We start from the raw sequence: 16882 nt of genomic DNA on the forward strand, positions 1-16882 counted from the left end.
TGGGAAAGGGCGATGGGGAAGGCCTGAGGTCCTCTTGACATCTGCCAGGGTTACTTCCATCTCGGGGCAAGTCTGCTGGGAACGGTCTGGCCCTGTAGGAGCCAGCTTGGCTGATTAATTTTAAGTGCATTTGAGATGCTATAGTATGAAAATCTATCATCATGCAAATGCTCAGCAGTATGTAACCGGTGCTCTGCCTTACAAAGAGACTTCTGTTATACTCAGGCTTCTCCAAAGGCCAGCTACAATCTACATTATTTATGTGGAAAAGTGTTATTAGCCGAGTTTCTTTTATTTATTTGGTTTTTTTTTCATGGAAGGATTTTGAGGGAGTTCTTTGTCAGGAGCACTCAGAGGCACTGAGACTCTGGGACTTTTTCTTTCTTGCTTTCCTGGTGGGACTCGATTTTTTATTTATTTATATATATATTTTTACTGAATATTTCAAATACCAGGAAGCAATATCATGTTAAATCCAAGCCAGTCAATGGGTAATTGTGGCACCAGTCTAGCTGGTGTGAAGAATGGTATTTTCTGTGTTATTACAAGAGCCTGGGAACTTTAAGAGTTTACCTTTTAACAACCTCCATAAGAACATGGACATACATTAATGCTAGGAATAAGCAATTAAACGCAAAAATGGCTGACAGCCCCAATGGCACGGCCCTGCATTCATAATGAATTAGACCTAGAAATAGGTATTGGTGAGAAAGACCTCAGTAACTCTTTAAGAAAGAGGAAGAGCTTGTGGCCAGATCCCACATCACTGAAGTCAGTGTGGATTTTCTCCAAGGCTTCAGGAGCAGTGCCAGTGCCTCGGGTTGGTGGAGCTGAGCAGTTTCAGTGAGTTGTGCCCGTGCTCGTGCCAGTCTGGGTGCAGCTCAGGTCCTCCTGCCCCCTGGACAATCTCTCTGGCCATGGCTCATTGCAGATGGAAGACAGAGAAGGGGCCGAGCGACCAGTTTTGGGGGTAATCCAGGGGAAGTATGGACAGCAGGACCAGGACTGATCCTCTCTGACTCAGCACAGCCCCTAAGCATGTGCTTGCACTGTCACTGAAGCACCTGCAAACAGTATTTTGTTAAAGTGGGGCCTTGAGGATCTGTGGTTGCTTCCACAGAAGCTGTAGCAAAAAGGAAGTACCTGCTTATGGACTTTTCTGGGTAAGACTGGACTTAAGCAGATGCATAATCCCATTAACTCATTAAAGCCTTGATGCATGAAGCATCTGGAATAAACGGTGGTAAGAGTCCGGCGTTGGGTTTGCCCAGGGGACTAGTGCCTGTTACCGCATGACGGCAAAGGGAGTCCATCAGGGCGCAGCCTGCTTTGCATCCTTCTGCACCAGCTCTTGCATCGAGTTTGCACCGGCTCTGGCCTGGGGTGCTGCCAGGCTGCTCTTTCCAGCCCTAGCAGACAGCAGGATCTTTTCTTCTAACGTGATTTTTAATTCCCCATTTTCTTTCTTCCTGCAGACATTTGCAGAATTAATTTCAAGTTGCCCTTTCTTTTCCCTTCCCCTTTCTTTCATTCACAGAATAAACTGCTCATTGAAAATGCAGAATCTTAAGCAAAATGCTGTGTCCGGTATTTGCTGTAAATATGTATAAATGCTTATTGGATCTTTCCCAGTAGCACCTGTTTCTCCTGATGAGGCCTATGATATGGAAGAAAAATGCAAACAGAAGCACTCTAAATGAAATGGCAAATTTAGCCCGTGCAATGTACAGCATACTAATGAGCAATCTGCCGGAGCCGCTGCGCGTTCAGGCATTACCAGCGCACAGCAATGACCTTGCTCCAACGTGCAAGAGGAGGGAGTCCTTGCACTTGGGAACAAATAGATGACTCTGATTAAGCTGCAGCCACCTAACCTCTCTGGGGACCTTCATATCCAAACACGGCAGGATTAAAGAGCTTATGCTTCCAGCAAGCACCTGAATTCAGCTCACGTTCTGCAGTAATTTTGCACCGAGCCCTCCCTTTCCCCCGCAATCCCCTCCAAACCCCACTGTTGCCTTCGCTGTCACAGTATGCTGGGTGAGCTCTCTTATTAATAAAAAATACCAGATTGGCACTCTGGTCCCTGCTGCAGCCTTAAGCTGGTCAATGATTCTGCTTTAATTACCCCCTTAAACGTGCTTTTTATAGGTGTGGGTCTTTGCTGTGTTTATGGCTAATAAAGTTATGAAGTGATGCAGCGATAAATTCCTGCTTTGCTGAAGGTGGGGACAGGACATGACGAGTGCTCGGCTGTGCAGGTGGCGATTCAGAGAAGTTCAGTGCATTGTTCCGATCTGCAGAAACAGGTTTTTTTCCCCCCTGGAATGTCTTTGTCTCTCTTTTGGTTTCGCAGCAATTTTGATATTTTAGCATAAGTTTGTCTTTTATTATGCTGCTGAATATGAAAATGCTGAAAGTGTCTTTGTTCAGCAGGTTAATTTTCTTGCTGGTGATTAAAAGGAGATGATCATTTAAGTGAGCAGAATAAAAATTGCACTTGGGAGTTTCACTAGACCAAGAAATATAGTGGGGCGTTTTTAATAAGGGGTTTAATAAGGCTGTTTAATTTGGATTTTTTTTTTTTGATTAGAACATGGAAACTGCTTTCCATTATGTAAGATCAATACTATAAAATTACTTCTAAAACCTATTTTTGATATTTAACCGTTTGCTTAATATTTGTGGGGGGTCATTTTGTAATTTCAGCAAGACCCCCAGATCCAACGCAGCGACATTTCTGCACTTGTGTCCTATGGAAAAACAGCAATTACGTCTTTCAGCAATGATTACCCTTGTTCTGCACCGGGGAGGACAGAACGAGGAAGAGCAGAAGAGCCATTGCCGTGACAGAAGATAGCGGGTGTGCATGAGGGTCTAAGTGGTATCCGAGTGTCTGCGAAACGGCAGGCACTTTGGGGCAGGGAGAGGGTTTTCCCTGCACGCAGAGGCAGCAAACTGCTGCATGCGCCATTCGCTGCCCGGGAGCCGCTGCAGGGCCTGGCACAGCTCAGAGAATCGCAGCTTTCACCCCAAGGTCCCTCAGCCTTGCTCCCAGCCACCTTCTAATTCAAAGCAATGTTCAGGCTGGCACCCTTGATCCTATGGCAATGAGTGATGCTCTCGTAACATGGTTTGCTAGCGCCAAATGTCCAAAACATCAGGAGTGAAGCCCAATGGTGGAGATATTGCAGAAGGTCTTTTACTTCTTTTTCTACATGCTTGGGTGCAGCCAGGCCATGTTTCTATGTGGTTTTACTGTTTTTCTCCAGGATGAGGAGAGCCAGAATTGTCCCCCCCCATCAAGTTGAGTGTGCTCTGACAACTGAGGCTCCCGATGGCATTTATTAACCTCTGCAAGATGTGAGGTGAGCCGGGGTGGGAGCCCTTGGCCAGTCTGGTGGGATGGACCGGGGAGACCGAGGCGCAGGACCCCATGGAGACCTTTCCCCTCAAGCCCCGTCGGTCCCCAGTGCACCACGGTCGCGGCTTGTCGTGGTGCCGATGGGTGTTTGCAGGGTCAGCTGCGTGCCAGCCACCGGAGGCTTTAACCCCGCTCTGCAACTCCCTCCGCACGCAGCTGGAAACCCTCTTAGAAAACTTGTTAAAAAGTAAGTGAAAGCTGGGCTACCCTGGAGCAATGAGAACTCCCTCAGAAATAACATTTGATTTGCAGGCCCTGCCTCCCCCCTCGCGCTGCTCAAAGAAGCCCTGTGTTGTAGGTAAGGATGTGGCTGAGCAGCTATTGAAAATATGCAAAGCTGCAGAAAATAAATGGGCTGGATCTGCAATAATTCTCAGTGCTGCTGCTGGCCTCTTGAAACAGTCATTTCATCACCGCACACCACCACGCGTCTCGTTACATTTACATATTCAATACACTGCTTTTCATGGGGAACGCGGGCGGGTGAGCACGAGAAAGAAGCCATGGGCAGCCTGGATGTGAGGGGCAGACGGCTTGCAGTGGGGGTGAAGCACGTGACACGGGGTGGGGGTTTTGGAGGGTGATGTCTTCTCTCCCTTCAGCTCTGTGCAGTTTGAGCCTTGCTAGCCTTTCTCTCCTTGTGCTCACAGATAGTATCTCTCAAACCTCTTGCTTTCCCCATCGGAAGCTAGGAAATTCAGATTTTTTCTTGCGTATTTTCCTCCTCACCTCTCTTTTGCATTCTGCAGGCTTTTCCACATGTTCCTCTTCTAGGTCTCAGCTCAGCTTAGCCCAGAGGTGCATGAACTTGTCATGTGAGCTGCAGCTATGGATGGTGACCTTCAAATAAAGATGTGATGAGTCCCCTGGCCTGTGTCCTTCCTGCTCACAGAGGCTTTGAAGGGGGCAGATGTTAAATAGGTGCAAGGCTGCTGGCCATCCTGCATGATACTTTTGCACCTGACCACATTAAGCATTGCAAAGCAAATACAGTGATAGACAGTGAATCTGGTTGTGGGAAGGTGCTGGGTTTTTTCCAGAAAAATGATGTCTTCTGGATAGTACAAAACAATCTTGTCTGACAGCACATGTTGTCCTGGGCCCACCTTGTGAGATAGCTTGTGGTGGCTACTGATCCGCTGCTACAAAGGAAGAGGCAACCAGCAGGGAGGCAATGAAGCTGGAGAGCTGCTGCCTGGAAAACTGTGGAGAAGGCCTCATAGCCAGACCTGGAAGGAAGCTGGGGAGTAGCCGTTTGCCTCCTCTCCTCCTGAGACTCCCAAACTGTGCCTAGACTCTTGGAGGGTGGGAGGAGGGAGTATGAGGCAGGCAGACTGGCCTTTCTAGCCCTGTCTAGTTGAAGAGGTGAGGTTCAGGTCTGGAGGCCACCTCGGTGCTCTTTCCTTGGAGGAGGCACTCTTTCACCCAAGACTACAAATAATACTTCTTGACTTCAGAAGGATTTTTGGCATTTCTTGAAGAGGCAAAACGGAGCCCTGAGATGGCCAGGCCCATGGCTGTGGTCCCTGCATGGGAAGAAGAGGAGGTAGCTATGGGGCGGGTGAGGAACTGGAGGGAAATGCTTGTACTCTCTGCTCCATCTACAAGCCCGGGCAGCTGTCGTCTGCGCCTGTTGCTGTACTCTGTCACGCCCATCACTGTCGTTATTCAGCTCCCGCGCGCCCTGGGAGGCTTTCCTTTCAGCAGCGCACAGCCAGCCCCGTCTGCACGCGCCAGCATCAATCCCAGCACTCGCCTCGTGTCACTCACTCCCGCATCCTTTGAGATCTCGCCCTGTCTTTCTCAAACAGGGGAAAACTGCGAGCGGCAAAAGCAGCTCCGGTTTCCAGTTCTGCTCCCTGCAGAAAACCCTCCCCTTTTCTCCCAAAATGCTTAGCTGGTAGCTGAAGCCTCAGAGCACCCATCCAATTTAGCAATTCAAGCTTCACCGGAAAAGAAAATAGCCTTCAGATTGTTTGTTCTCTTTCCTTCGCGGAGCATCTGGTTGTTTGTGGATGCTTGGGTCCAGAGGCGGGGAAGCGCGAACCTGCTGAGACGACAGAGACAGCTAATTACCATGGCCAACGGCATCGAGAGCAGCTTTCCTCCGTCGAGTGCCGGGCTACAGCAGTCACATCAAATGCAGCTTTGAGCTGTCAGCAAGGGAGAAGCCGAACCTGCTCCTCTCCGCAGTGCATACAAAACTGCTTCCAGCTCACTGGTGGTCTTCGACAGAGCAGGCAAGGCTGCTTCTTTTTGGTCAGCTGAAGAAGTAAAGCGCTTTACCTGCCTGTTCGAAAAGGCAGTGGATCCTGCTGATGTGGCTCCTCCACTCCTGCTGACTTCGGAGACCTGCTTGCGCTCACGTGACAGCAAGCAGTGACAGTTTCTTGGCTCTCCCACGGCCGTCCCACCGGTGGGTGAGCGGCTGCTGCCCGAGCCCAGCCTGGCCCCAGGGAGGTGGTGGGAGGCTTCGCGGCTGCGTGCAGCGGCTGCAGAGCTGAGTCCTTCTCCGGGGGAGCTGCAGACCCAGGTAGCAGGCAGGTACAACAGCTGCATTGGGCTGGGTGAAAAGTACACCGAGCTCTGAATTTAACCTCCAGCCATAGCCAGCAGCAGCTGGCAGGACAAGAGATGCCTATACCACCCGCTGGGATAACTGATACTGGGTTATACCCATGCTGCATGATGAAGCAACCCTTTTTTGTGGTCACTTGCTGCTGTTCTTTTAATCTGCCACCAATAGTTTCATGGGCTGCCCCTCAGGTTTTGCAGGATGTGGGGCAGTGAGTAAATCCCACCCGTTCACCTCCTATGTGCCCCTCACAAACTCCAGTTTCTCCGTTTCCTCCTTTCCTGGGGATGACAGGGCCGTGTCTCCGTCTGTATCACTGAGTCTTCGGTTGCCCCTGGCTGTGTCTTACCTGGATCACTCTCTTCTTGCTGAGATGGTGCAAGAGAGCTGGATGTGCTAAGCAAGGTGGAGGCCTGTCATAGTCTAATGGAGCTGTCTAGTGAGGATTTCTGGCTTACACTCTATTCCTGATCAAATATTTCTTGGCATTCCCCTTGCTAGTTGTTTTCTGACAGCTACCAAGCTTGGAGTTGATGTTTCCATAGTGCTGTCTGTTGTAGCTGCCTGGTTTTTGCAGAATTGTTTACATGTTAGTTTAGTGCAGATGTTATAGGTATTTGACTGATCTACTGCTGAACACGAAGTTACTGTCCCTACACGGTGCTTCAGTGGCTGTCTTGCGTGTCTGATTTTAGCCCACACCAGTTGTATTAGCTCGTGTTGATTTTAAGGTAATTTTTTTATTTTTGCAGAAGAGCATCCCCCCACAGGCAGTTTCCTCAGTTCAGCTGCTGGGTTGCAGCTCCTCGCTAGCACAGCCAACTCGATCAGTTTGGCTTCTATGTCCATCCTGGAGCTATCCTAGGAAATATTCTGCATGGCAAAAGTCAAGTGGATTTCAGGTAGTGTCAGTGCAAAGTCCCTGGAGCATCAGGTTAACTGCCTGAGAAGTCAGCTGTGTGCGTTTTCCAAAGGCTTTACAGAAAATTAGTTGAAGATGTAGACAAGTGGACAATAGCATAACTAATAGAAGGTTATGTTGGCTCATGTATAACTAACCGAAAATGTTGCCAGCTGGATACAAGAAAGGAAAAGTAATACTGAATAATTTATTTTTAAATAAAACACACACATGTTGCAAAGTGACTGGATTAAAGCTTTGGGGACTTGGGGAATTTTGTGGAATGCGTGTGAAATTCAAAATGTGTAGTGCGCTGAGTTGAAGATTAGGCTGTTTCCAACTTTGACATTTCCTAGCCCTCCCTCACCTGCCTCCAAATGGCCCTGGGCAGTTTAAGGCTGTGTTATCAGATGTGCGCTGGACACGTCTGATGAATGCCAAGATCTCAAGGTTTGTGCAGACAGCCACTGCTCTGATCTGCATTGCTGCAGACTTTGAACAGACTGTGTATTAGCTGAAAGTGGGTGGTCTGAGTTGTCTGCAGACAGCCTAACTTGAGAGGGATCCTATTCCTGGAGCATATCTAACACCATATATCAAAAGTTACTTTGATTCTTATCAATATTCTGGAGGCAAAACTTCAAAATATGCCATTAAAACAAAGAGGCATGACTGATCTTTGTAAGAACTCTTGGGATTTTATTGTTCTCCTGAAGTCAAACAACCTAGGAACAGAAAATATATTTTCTGAGGAGACATCTAGGTTAAAGCAACCTCCTCTGCAAAAAAAATCTTTGGAAAGGCTGTTCCTTCAGACCTTCCTCACATTGCTCTGGTTGCACAAAGCAGCACGCTTCCTCGGTAAATTAGATCTCAAAGTGCTGTTGAAAATGACCTCCAGCAAGAGACACTTTCTTCAGTAAACAGCCAGGAAACACTTGATTAAAGAAAGTACCCTCATTCCTTAAATGATACGTAAGCTAAAATAATGAGTTTGTGCCATCTTCTCTGTTTCTTGATGTTTATTCAAACCCAAGGGGTTCATCCAGAAAGAGGGGAGGGCATGGGTGGTCAGAGGGTAGGTACCCAGCTATGTAAATCAGCAAAGATTACTGTTATTTTCAGGGAAACTCTGCTCATTTATATTAGCTGAACATAATATAACTTCCCACCCTGCCCACGTGAGAGATTCAAGTTGTGTTTGTCATGCTGTGTCGCTTGAAAATCTCTGTGAAAAAGAGTAGTTTTATAATATATGAAAAAACAAGAAAAAGGAAAACTTTGCTGGGAGTTCTTCACTCTCCCTCACTTTTTCTTTTTTAAAGACAAAGTTACACATTATTTAAAGTCAGAAATCGCTTGATGAAAATCCATCAGCCAGTAGGTTAAAAGCTAAGTTACTTAAACTTTTTTGTTGCTGTTATTGCAAGGAGAGGTGTAATGATGGTGGTGGAGAAAATTCCTTCAGACTCTTCCAGAACTCACTTAGTGTGTTTTAAAACCCCAGGACACAGACCGGACCTCCACATCCCTTTTTGGGTCAGTCATAAAGTATCGGTTGTCTCAGCAACTGCTTTGGAAAGTAAACAATAACTCCCCGATTTCAGCTGTATCATTTGGTATTTACACATGTGTGACAGAGAGCAAAAAGTGATCTAGTTTGCTTTTCAAACATGCTTTTAAGATACACTGCTTGATGGTTTTAAGCCTTGTGTTTGAGACAGGCTTCTTAGGAAAATGAATCTCCTTGTGTAACTACACATAATAAAGCATAATGTAATTTTGCAAACAGCAAGCACTTTGTTTTTTTCCAATATCACATGAATTTTATTGGCCCGAAATCCGGGGCTGTGTTTTTGTATTTGGGCTTTTACCAGGAGTAGAATATCTCCTATAAAAATGTTGTTAACTTGCTGGCGCTGTAAGCCATTCCTCCTCCGTAGTTTTCCTGTGAAAGCAGTTGGTGGATTTTTATGAGCTAAACACACTTTTACTGGTGGTAGAGTTTCTCCAGCGATAGTATGTCCTAGATGGTGCATACCTGCCTTTTCGGTTTACACTGTTTTCTGCCAGTGGGGAAAAGACATTACATCTGTGTCGGTTGACTTATACAAAGAACAGCTGTTCTAGCCCCTCTGCAGATGCTTTCCTCCTTGCAGAGGATTGTTTGGTCTTGTCTTTACTGCTGAATTTTTTTAATCTTTTTTTAAAACCCAGGGGAACCAGTGCTCATCCAATATCCTGAGGTAAAAACACAGACGAGACAGTAAAACTGAAGTATCCCGTGAGATAAATTTACAGAGGTCGATCTGAAGTGGGAGCACAGCGCTGACCTTGGTGAGTTTACCCACAGTAAAACCAAAGTTCGCCATCTCGGCTGCGTTGTTTACCTCAAGAGAGCTGCTGGCTATTAGTTACCCTGAAATAAATAAATAATCTAACTGTTTTTCAGGGGTGAAGACAAGTCTTTGGAGGTCTGACAAAACCTCAGTGTCTGGGTGCGTTGTCAGAATGTAAAATAGAGTTAAGCTCCTGCTGCCTTTGACTCGTGAGCGTGACTTCAGCAGAAATGTATTTGGGAGAGCGGCGTGCTGAGCGGTTCGGGTTATGGGCTGGCCCTGGACGAGCCGTTTTTGGCAGCAGCCCTGCACCTACGTCGTGCAAGAGTCCAAAACTGGCACTGCTGTGCCGCGCTTCGCTGCTCTGCTGCGGGAAAACTCAAGGATGGATCCGACCCTGGAGTTCAGACTCTTAATGCATGTATCCAGAAAGACATACCTGCTAATTGGGCAGGAGCAAGTCAGTTTGGAGGGGTGTCACTTCTGTAATAAGGTTATGGAGGAACTGGGATATGGCACTGAAGAGTCAAAAAGACGATGGTCCTTTGGACTTGGGAACCACGCTACGATACTTAGCCAGGCTTGCCCGGGTCAAACCTCTGACTGGCTCTTCAGCAAACAGAGCAGAAAATAGCAGCATTCATTTTTTTCTGGCCCTAGGTTTGGTAATGGTGGCACAGCCAGTGGTTTTGTGTTATTTTGATTGAGTGGCTTCATTTAAAATAGGTGTGTGGGGGCGGATGGGGGTTCGTTGCATTGGTTTGAGCTCTGCAGGGCTGGACAGCGTTGGTGGGACCAGCCCTGAGCCTGGGCACGGGGCAGTCAGCACGTCGGAGCAGGCTGGCTGCGGTGCTCGGAGGGCGGAGGGAAAGCCGGTGCTGGTGGAGGTTATTTTAAACAAAACGCGGAGTGGAGACAGGCCAGAAACCACGCTGGAAAAATCTGTGGGGAGCAGTAGTAATTCCTCTCGCCCACCAAAGGCTACCTCCTGCGTGTGTGCGCAAACAATCCCGCCGAACTAGGGGGGCTCGCAGGCATCGGCGGCGAAGTGGGGCTTGGCACCGGTTTCGCTGTGCTCGCAGGTGGGCCTGGAGAAGTGGTTGCGTTTGTCCCATCTTCTGCGACCGGGTGGTTAATGAGGGCTCCGGCTGCTCCTCTCCGAAATCCTCAGCGAAAGGCTGGGGCAGCAGCTCTGGGCACCACACCTGGGACCTAGGAACTGGGCTGAACCCCCCGGTGTCCGTCTCAGGCACGAGGCAGGGGAGGATGCCCTTGGCCACCGACAAGCCCTCGCCTTCCTGGCGGGTTGCCTCCTCAGTGCAAAAATCGAGCAGTGCTCGGCTGCTGTGGCTTGCAATGCTGATACTTCAAGGCTGAAGGAGGGCTTGTTCCTGAAAAAAAATGAACAAGATTTTCAAATTACACCAATTTCTCTCTAATGGTGTTATCCCTCCCTATAAACCTGGCCTGGGTACCTCAACCACTCCCCCAAGGAGCCGAGTGTTTGCGATGGTCCTGATGGTCCGAACCTCTCCCCATGTGTACAGTGCGTGTGCGAAGGACTTTCCCATTTGTTTGTTTAACTAGCATCCTGCTGACTGGACAATTAAGAATTACCTTTGGGGATGGGACAGATGAGGAAGGAGCAATTTAAAAAAAAAAACGTGTAAGCGGATACAGAGAAGCATCAGTAAACTGGAAAGGTAGGTGAAGGAGCAGGGGCCCTACAGCTCTGAGAAAGGCCAAGGGGGAGAGTCCCTCGAGCTGAGTGTTGGCTGGAAGAGGCTGGTAACTCTGGGCAAGGGGACATGTGGTTGAGGCAGAGAATTACAACAGCATGTTCTTGATAAAGAAATAGGATTGCATCGAGAGACCTGCCTGCATTGCCAATTTGTTGTCTTAACAGAAACAACCCACAGATCTGAAGTTTGATCACATCAGAAAGAGCTAAAGTGATTTATTGGTGGTTTTGAGGTGAGGAAGTTTGATAGATAGGAAGTTGGAAGAGGGCAAGCAACTTGTGCCTAGGAAGCTAGGAAGTCTGTGGCAGCGAGGTTGCACATGGGTATCTAACACTCCAAGTGAATGTGCTAATTCCTGGAGCAATCTTTCTCTCTGACAACGACTGGCCTTGAGTGCCCTTTCCTTCTGCAGTAGGGCTGTTGCCAGAGTCCTGCTTTGTGAGTTACTTACTAAATTTTATTTATGTAGTTTATTTGCTTTGTTGTCTCATTACAGGGAGATCCATCCTTGAGGTCTCTCTGAGTGCTGTCCCCTGGGATTTAGGTTCAGATCTTTCCTCTCCCAGGCACCTAGTCACAGGCTTGAGGTGCCAACCGCCTTGTGTAACCGCTGCTGGGAATTCAGTGGGTTTAGAGCTTGGGAAAGGGTTTTGTGCTGGAGCCTAGGGCAGCTGATTAAATGTAACTCAAAAACAGCCACAACCCACACCAGCATAACATCATGTTCCCTGTGGCTGGTCCCAGGAGCAAGAGACCACACTCGTCCTGGCTTGGCAGGAGATAAGGCTGTGCTGACCTGTTGCCAGCCTGGGGCCAAAGGGAGCAGGTAAGAGACATTCCTGCACTCTTTCTCTCTGCAGAGGTGCTCAGTTGGGTTTCCCTCCTCTTTCTGTGGGTGATGATTTTTTCTTTGTCTGTTTGGTCAGAAACAAATTGGTAGGAATGTTATCTTGGACGCATCTACCCCTTTTTTGAATGTGGTTAAAACTGGCAAGCTGGTTGCAAAGTTCGAGGGTGGAGAGCAACCGACAGGCCATATCCTTGCATGAACCTTGCTTCCTGAGCTAAAAATGGGTCCTACATCCTTCGCATCAACTTCGCCTTCTCTTGCCGTCAATCGGGCAGCTAATTGCTTGCCGCAAGTAACAAAGTGGTCTGTTCACAGTCTGCCCTGACCGTGTCGAAGGGAATCCTCCTTCCCTCTCCACCTCTTCTTGTTGTCGCTCTCCGCTCACTCAAACTCTTCCCTCCAGGGTCTTGGAGGTCTGAGGTCTTTGACCCAAGACTTAGCCCTGGGTAGAGTACCTCGCTGTGCCTGGGAGGTGTCCAGCCCTTGTTATATTCACTCCTTTGAAGCTGTGTATCTGCAGCTTACTTATCTGTACCACTGTTTTTACTCTTCCAAGCCCTTTTAGCGACACCTTCACAGTTGCCTTTGCCTTCACCGTAGGCATCTGGCAGCACGAAACCAACCAGGGAACAGGATTCACCCATAACATTAATAAGATATTCCCACTCCATCCCATCTACCAGAGACACTGGCCGCAGAAGGAGGACTTGCTGGCTGCAAAGGGGGCTTCTTTCCTTTGCCTGGTGTCCCAGCAGCTTTCTTTCATGTGAGGAGAATTTTAGCAGTGTGCCATGACCCCAGGCCTAAAAGCAGCACTGTGGTATAAAATGAGTACAGCTATAGCGCTGTATATTGGAAATGAGCCCGGATGAAAAATCCGCATTTCAAATGGCTCTGAACTTCAGAGAGAAGTTTTAACTCCAGACCAAGAACTAATCGGTAAGATTTTTTTCCCCTGGATGCGTGTGTCCTCTGCTCATCACCAAGGTGCTTGGGCACCCAAAGGCCCCTAGCACTGATGAAAGCCAGACCTGCCAAATGCTGAGACATTCAAAAGCTGATCAGGATGATGTGAATGTTGAACCTAACTGTTTCATTACCTACTTGACAATGGTACAAGGGCTGTTTTCGCAGAAGGACAATCAATATAGGGGATTACGGTTCATTTTAAGGGCTAGGTAAAATCCCTAAGTGAGCAGTGTTTGGCCTGGAATAGCTAAACGAGTTCTTCATTCAGTTTGGCCTTCGCTCAGAACGAATGGTTGAGACTCCCCTCCCCAACACCACTTATTGAAAATGTATCTTTGTTTAAAGCCATAGGGAGTTCATTAGAGTTGCCTGTCTCTGGGCCACTAAGGATTAAGGTGTGCATACATTAGCCAAAGCAAAATACATCAGGCCAAGGAGAGAAAATAAAATGGGCTGTATTCACTGAAGCTGAGTACAATTGTATGTTGCCATACCCCAGTGAATATGTCCCTGAATCTCTTGCATATGATTCTACACAGAAATAATTCAGGAATGAATATGGGATCTATTTGCATTTCAGCCTGTGGGACTGTAAGCGTGACTCCCGGCGGAGGTTGCTTGGAAGGGAGCCCACGAAGCCCCACTGAGATTCCCATTGAGATACATATAGACCATTGTGTGTTGCGCATTAATGCAGAGTAATTATGTCGTACTGGAAACCTTTCAAGTCAGCATTCATCATTCAGAAATCGTCTTAAACCAGTTTGTGCTGCTCTTGTGCTTGAAAGTGAATTGTGCAAAATTGGCAGCCATAACCACCACTGCAACAGAGCGTATAAAAGCCCTTTCATTGTGGAGCTAGTGGTTTTACTGTAACTTCCCTGTCTCATCAGCGAGCACCATAATTCACTGCAAAAATCTATAAATCCTGGAACATCCTGAGTCTTGGACTCGCTGTGCGTGAGTGACTCCAGCCTGGAGCTGTGGGATCGTTGCTCCACGTCCCGAGGGTACCATCGGCAGGCAGACAGCAGGCCTGGGCTGGCGGTCCCGTGCAAGTCGGTCCAGACTGCGCTTCCCAGGTGGTACGGCTGCGCTTCTGGGGCCGGAGTAGGGTGGTAGGAGGAACGTCGTCCTGAGCAGCAGTTCTCTGGCTGAGCTCGTGCAGAGGCGAGCAGGCCATTTGCAAGTATCGTGCTGAGAAAACTCTCCAGGGCCTCTGTTGCAGCTGCAACATGAGAGAGATGATAATGAATATCTCCTCTGTTCTGCGGCTTTTTGGGCTATTCCTGAGTTTGAGGCAGGATTGCAGTACTCAAAGAGCAAGCCTCCAGCCTCGTGCACCAAATTAGATGGTAAAAATAATTGTGAAGCAATTCATGGCTCAGTTTCATTATGTTCTGCTTTTTCTTTCCTTAGCAGTTGCAGCGTGCTTCAGACCTATGAGAACAGCCTGAAGATTCCTTTGAGAGAGGGTAGAAATAAAGAACTTGGAAGATTTAGGTTGATGAAGATCTTCCAATTCAAACTGGTTTGAAATGCAGTTCTCTGTTATTTCAACATCCAATGTGCCAATGTAAAAATACCCTTCCAGGTAACTAGTGGTGGGAAGGATTGATATGATGATAAAACCCTCTGAAACCATAACTTAGAGATAAAATACTGTCCCCACTAAAGTCAATGCTAAAACCACCATGGACCTCATTACAGTCAGATTTTCACCAGGCTCTGATTTTAGTGGGGCTGCTCACATGCTTATAGGAAGCCTATGAATAAGCTCTTGCAGACTTGGGGCCTTAACTCACAGTCCCAGCTGCTGGAGGTGGGAAAGATATATTAGTTCAGCTTTTTGCCATGTGGAAGGCTGCTCTCTACACGACATTAATTGTTCTCTGCCTAGCTTAATAAGAGTCTGTTTTCAGCAGCCCAATATAACCATGTAATCGGAAGAATTTCTGTTTATTGTTAAAATGTTTTCATGCCTAGAAAATGAGGACTTCTGGAATGCGTCTGATGGCAACACGACATGGGCATCAGGAGCAAGTGTAAAGGTCTGGAGTGCTGAACTCCGATTTGCTGTGCAGCCATGGCATGCCCTGCTCTGCCTTCTGCTGCAACCAAGGCATAATTTAATTTCAGATTAAGGAGCCTAGGGCAGCAAGGACTTTTCATTACAAGCACAGAAATGGCATGCTGATTATGCTGCCTGCTTGCGTGTGCTTTGTGTGTGCGAGTGCACAAGCATAACGGGCGATCCACCACGGTAGGAAATGATAAACAGCTGGGACATGTCCAGAGCACATGCGAGGCTCCTGCGGGGAGGGCGAGCCGTCAGATGTGCCCGTGTTACGGCTTTCCCGCAGCAGGGATGGCACAGAAAATACCTCAGAAACACCCTTCTCCCCGGGATAATCCCATGCCGGCTGGCCAGACCACTCACTGCAGCTACCACCACGCCAGCTGGCATGTCAGGAAGGGAAAGACCGTCCAACCTTTGGGGTACCGACTTGCAATTTAGGAGGTGTAGGTGCACATCCTTTCCCCTCCTCAGCCCTGGTCTCTCATGGGAGCTGTGCTGGAGGCAGCTGGGCTCTGCGAGACGCCAGAAAACAAGTGGAAAGCCCCCAACTACAGCTGATGGCTTTTAATTAGGCAGCACCTCCTTGGTTAAATTAGTGGGTGCTCGCCTGGTTCATCCTGCCTGAACCCCCCCCCCAGGCTCCAGCCTGGGGTCCAGCGGGTCTCACCTGGCTCTAATTAGCACTGGAAGAAAGCGAATGAAGTCCTCTCGGGAAGCAGTGTCAGAAACGGGCATTTTTCAAGTTTTTCTTTCGCCAATACATGTCGCCGCCCTGGAAGGACAAGTGGGGTGTCAGGCACACGGGGCAGGGCCCCTCCGAGCGTCACGGCGAGTTGTCGCGCTCGGCGGCCGGGCGGCACGTGCAGGAAGGCTGCGGCAGCGGCGCGGGCATGCGTGCCGCTAGCTGACCAGCCGCGGATTTACTTGTTTATTTTCCAGTAAGTGCATATGAGCCAGGAAAGTTACTGTTTTGGCTGCTTCTCCCTTCACCCTTGAATGGTTTTTCATCTTTAGGCAGCCACCTGTGTGCGGGGCACAAGGGACTCATTGCTTTTTTCCATTGCATCCTGCACGTTTCCAAGGGGAGACCTCTCCCCTCCGTAAGCGTTCAATGCAGCTCTTATGCGCTGGCTCCATAAAAAGCAGTAAATACAGCACAGAAGCACGCTTTGTGCCTTCTCCTGCCGCAGAAAAGTGTTTTAGAGCAACTAGAATTTCAAAGCTTCCTCCGATAGGACGTTTCGTTCCCCGTGGGATTTTGGGCACCGTGAGGCCTCGCTAACTCAGCAAATGTATTTACGTTTGTGAAGCGGAGAGCCACAAGGCAGGAATTCAGAGCAAGCCCAACTTCTCAGCGCAGAACCAATAACATTACCAGCACCTTAGGGCAGCTGCAAACAAGGGCTTCATTTATAGACGGGAAAGTGTAATACAAAGTGATTCTCGGCCACAGGAAAAGGGAAAATAGCCCAGGTAAACGTGTAGTGGGAACTGCAAACTGGATTCTTTCTGAACGGTTTAATAATTCTTTGTTTTTCCGCGAAAGCCTTCCGGTATTATGAGTAATAACCCCCATTCCTACATGCTAAAGTAATTAGATTGCAAAATGCGATGGCTTTAGAATACATCTATGGCTTTTGTTATTTACTGTTTTCTTTTAGGTTTGTTTCTTTACCCCCATGATGAGTCTAATTGAAATCCAAATGAAATCAGAGCGTAAAATAAATGGTGACAAGCTGGGTATCCCCTCTGGGTCTGCGGCCTCACTGACATGCGTTTTGTTTAAAAAGTCCTAGAGAATGTAAAGCCAAATTAGAAAGCCTTAATATGCCAAGATGTTGCAGGAGAACGCTTGGCCAGTCCTCAGGAACTGTTTCTCCGCATCGGCTCTTTAAGTGCGATGCTTTTCCTTTCGAGCCAGCATAGCGCAGTGGCATTGCTAAATGGAATTACACAGAGATCACCAGCACAGGGAAAAGAAAAAGCAACTCTACCATTCCTT

The 16882-nt window shown here is 48.1% G+C and overlaps 1 long non-coding RNA gene across 3 annotated transcripts; it reads left to right on the top strand.

Moving 5' to 3' along the window:
* Window positions 1-5138: 5138 nt before the first annotated feature.
* LOC112983148 (uncharacterized) lies at window positions 5139-16623 on the top strand. 3 transcript variants are annotated; one of them, XR_010389280.1, is made up of 4 exons: window positions 5139-5968; window positions 9118-9237; window positions 9353-11807; window positions 14220-16623. It is a non-coding gene; the product is annotated as an uncharacterized LOC112983148 (long non-coding RNA). The 3 variants fall into 3 exon arrangements; XR_010389279.1 differs by having other exon boundaries at window positions 5147-5968; window positions 9353-16623; XR_003259170.2 differs by having other exon boundaries at window positions 5147-5957; window positions 9353-16623.
* Window positions 16624-16882: the final 259 nt, after the last annotated feature.

Source organism: Dromaius novaehollandiae, chromosome 5 (assembly GCF_036370855.1).
Source record: "Dromaius novaehollandiae isolate bDroNov1 chromosome 5, bDroNov1.hap1, whole genome shotgun sequence".
NCBI classification, from domain to species: domain Eukaryota; kingdom Metazoa; phylum Chordata; class Aves; order Casuariiformes; family Dromaiidae; genus Dromaius; species Dromaius novaehollandiae.